Source organism: Penaeus vannamei, chromosome 19 (genome assembly GCF_042767895.1).
Source record: "Penaeus vannamei isolate JL-2024 chromosome 19, ASM4276789v1, whole genome shotgun sequence".
In the NCBI taxonomy this organism is placed as follows: domain Eukaryota; kingdom Metazoa; phylum Arthropoda; class Malacostraca; order Decapoda; family Penaeidae; genus Penaeus; species Penaeus vannamei.
Genome location: NC_091567.1, coordinates 12,022,795 through 12,027,035, shown reverse-complemented (window position 1 = coordinate 12,027,035; position 4,241 = coordinate 12,022,795). Strand labels below are relative to the sequence as shown.

The following is a 4,241-nucleotide window of genomic DNA, read 5'->3' as shown; positions in this document are numbered from 1 at the left end:
GCACTAACACACTAAAACGGGATTTTCGATCCTATAAAATTAATTTCCCAAACCAGGCACTTTTCATGATAATTTAATTGCAAGTCTGGATTAGGAATACGCTTAGAATATGTAGTACGTGTTAGGCGAAAATTCATGCACTTCTTAGATGATGCCGGCACATGTTCATAAATCGCTACTATAAACAACTACAAAATTTTCCGGATTCTCAGCTACATTAGATAGTTATCTAACACAGGTCGAATGATTTGGAGATGTGACTTATTAATGATAAAATGGCGATTTTTTCCCACGAATAATTCCGAAGATATAAAGTAGTAACCGCCAACCGCTGCCAACGCTGCCTGACACGTTTCCCCTCAGCCAGTCACCAACTCTGTCCTCGGAAGGGGAAAGTGACTCGTACAACAGCTCAGGGTGAGTTAATGCATTTTCATCCGTTTAGGGAACTAGGAATACATTTAGTTATCGATTTTTATATGATCATGAGAAAAAGAGGTGTAGCGTCGCCAGAATTAGCGAGGGAAGTGCAAAGGAAGAGTGAGTGAAAGGAAGGGGTGTTGGAGGCGTGAAGGGAGCCTGAAGGAGAGAGATCGGGGTCAGTGGAAGAGACGAGGGAGGTCGCGCGATCGTGATGCGTCTTACTGTGGTGTGCTTGGAGGACCTTCGTTCGTGGTGCATGTTATTCTTTCCTTGGATTGTTGTTCTTCTTTACGATGTTATATCTGCGTTTATATAAATGAATATGTATGAATATATAAGCACAACTATGTACAGATTACACACACACACACACACTCACACACACACACACACACACACACACACACACACACACACACATATATATATATATATATATATATATATATATATATATATATATATAAATACACACACACACACACACACACACACACACACACACACACACACATATATATATATATATATATATATATATATATATATATATATGTATATATATACATAAATATATATTTGTATATATATACATATATATATATATATATATATATATATATATATATATATATTTATATATATATATATATATTTGTATATATATATACATATATATACACATAAATATATATTTGTATATATATATATATACACATAAATATATATTTGTATATATATATATATATATATATATATATATATATATATATATATATATATGTGTGTGTGTGTGTGTGTGTGTGTGTGTGTGTGTGTGTGTGTGTGTGTGTGTGTGTGTGTGTGTGTGTGTGTGTGTGTGTGTGTGTGTGTGTGTGTGTTTTATCATGTTGGCTAGCTAACAGTTTCGCTGTGCACCAACGATCTTTAAAATAATTGATATTTATTTGTACGTGTATGAAAGCACTTCATTTGCTTATACGTGTCTCGTTTACGTTTATCGGAAAGTAGACTTAACAAAATTAAGTGAAAAATAACAAAATAAGCATAATTTGATTTTTAAGGGAAGTACAACTCTAACGTTTTATCATTTGAGAGATGTTTTTCACAATTTAAATTTGGTAAATTTGGAAATGCAACCCCACACCATTTTGGGGGTGAATAGAATACTTTTCCAATAGCTTTCGTCGTGTTTCGAACGAATCTAGCACTCATTTTCTTCACAAACGAAGCATAACTACAATATCGGTCTCGATAACTGGGGAAGGTATGATAGGCCTACATATCTGGGAATTTCGAGAAATATCAGTAGAACACTAATAATCATAGTATATTAACACATTTCCGGGTAGTATAGGGGGCTCCGCTCCCTTAAATACCTTTTCAGGGGTCTACCGCCCCCCTACTCCCCACCTGCTCTACAAAATCTTTACCTCTTATGTTCCGGCAGGATAGAGCCTGGCCAAACCAGGTATCTGACACGTGTTCAATAGATATAGGGGGCTTCGCCCCCTTATACCACCTTTCAGAGGGGCTGCCCCCCACCCCCGCCTGGTCTGCAAAATCTTCACCTCGTATGTTCCGGCAGGAGAGAGCCCAGACCAAGGAACAGTTTGAACCTCATCTTACCTTCAGCCTTACCTCCAGACGGGCCAAGCTGCGGGTCACTGAGATCGTCGGAGTATTCCAGGTCATTGTTGGCGGGAATTGCGTTCGCTTACAGTAAAGTTACACTGCTTTCTTCGTTTTTAAAAATCATTCTCCATGCACCACAAACCCACTGGTGTCTTGTCATTTCTGTAATGACACGACGTCTTACAGTGCGGGCAGTGTACTTCGATTGGTAGTACACCGTGATGTAGATTTACTAAGCTTACTTCGTTATTTTGTTGATATTTCGCAGTCCATTGATGATCTATTCCATATCAGATTGGTTCTATTGAGTGTCTATGTTCACGTCACGATCACGCACGAATCCAATTGGCTCATTTGATTTCCCTCGCATACGTCACCGCTACAAATCCGTCCGATTTCCCGTCGCTCTTAACGACTTGTGTCATTTTGTCGCGGCTTTGGAGGCGGAAAGGTAACTGCGGCTCCTGGAAATCGTGGATTTTATACCCTCTATAACTCCGTTATTATCAATTTGCGTAGAAAATGGTATAGAATAAAACTATCATAGAATGATGTGTTCTACCACATGGTATGCTCAGATTCCTTAAATTAGGTGTGAGGTTGCATTTCCAATAATACCCAAAATATGCACATGGAAATTGTTAACAAGGAAAAACATGAACTAAATATGAAATAAGGAAACCCGAAAAAAGTGAAATTAAATTAATAGAAATACAAATAAGTCAACGTCATTCACGGCCACCATTTACTTGTGTTATGGGAAGAGAAGATTGTGTCAATCTCATTCTCCATGAGGAAAATGTGGGATGCAAGACACTCCCTCCCTCCCTCCCTCGTTCTCACTTCTCACGCAATGGTGCTGATTTGCCATGGGCATCCACCACATCAAGATGTTCTCTAGCTTTTCATGAATGAGAGAGAGAGGGAGAGAGAGAGAGAGACAGAGAGAGAGAGACAGAGACAGACAGAGACAGAGAGAGAGCGAGAGAGAGAGAGAGAGAGAGAGAGAGCGAGTGGGAGGGGGGGAGAAGGAGAGGGAGAGGGAGAGACAGACAGACAGAGAGAGACTGACTCACAGACGCCAAGTTTATACTTGAGAAAGCAATACGAAGAAAAACGTTCGATTTTACATGGTCTGTGTTTAACCTTATCAATCTCGTGTCAGAGTCCATTACACAATCACGTCACAAATGTCATGTCATCATAGGCTGGTTGTATGTCACTCAGGCTGTCATTTTTACCCTTTCATGCATACCAGTCTTCCCCTTCTTTATTATATGTTAATAAAACATGTCAACGGCCTATATGACCGTGACCTTATTCCTTCTATCCATATTCTTAGTGACCTGATTTTGATTTTAAGTTTGTTTATATAATAATTTAGAACCTGGGAAAGCTGATTTTGATTTTAAGTTTATTTACAGAGTGATTCACAACCAAGGGGAGGTGCATCCAAACTGGCTTGCCTTTTACTGCACTTACAATTTGCAGATTTCCAAACTAGTCGGAAAATTATTACTATTCATATAAAAAATACAACCAGTAGTTTTTAAACTTTTAATGTTCACAGTTACTTTCAGACAGTACATTGCCTGCTGAATATAAGTCACATAATAAATCGCAGAATTTTTTTTATTACCTCACTACACCATGTCTATCATCTTATCCGTGTTCTAGATCAACATTTACGGCAAATCACTTCCACTGAATCTATGTTCGCGGCGAGCGTGCAGCGGAAGCGGGAGTTTTTTAAAATCAAGAGTCGTTGTAGTTCGGCACCGTTTCTAGTAACTGGGTTTTTCCCTGAGATTTGTTCCTGGAGCTACATGTTATGCTCTTGGCACTCATCGTCATATATAATATTGGGAAGCAATATTTTTTCAATAGTCTTAATGAACTGGCTCTCACGTGTTCGTGTTCCTCTTACTGCCACAATTCCATTTATGTTAGTATGTTAAACACAAATTATAATGTAATTTCAATTGTTTCTATTTCCACTTAGACATCATAAGCAATTAAGTTGCTGAATGGTCCTTTAAAGAATATCCCTCAGAATTGCTCCAACTCCAGTAGATCTATGTGTATGAATCTTATCCTTACATACACATTACAGTCTAATAGAGGTCAGAGGTCCCAGCTGATTGCCATGACAGAGTGAGGTCAACTGGATATTCTAATAAGAA

General features: G+C 38.2%; 1 protein-coding gene across 5 annotated transcripts in view; it reads left to right on the top strand.

Annotated features, from left to right (window-relative positions):
- Positions 1-308: 308 nt before the first annotated feature.
- The window catches only part of LOC113829061 (protein FAM151B), a 24,256-nt gene continuing 20,323 nt past the window's right edge, over positions 309-4,241 (top strand). The window contains exons 1-2 of one of the 5 annotated variants that reach the window (XM_070133897.1): positions 399-417; positions 1,953-2,113. The gene's annotated coding sequence lies outside the window, so the exon portion shown is untranslated. Of the gene's footprint in view, positions 418-1,952; positions 2,146-4,241 lie in introns of those variants that run through there. The other 4 variants (XM_070133900.1, XM_070133893.1, XM_070133899.1 and 1 more) reach the window with 4 other exon arrangements.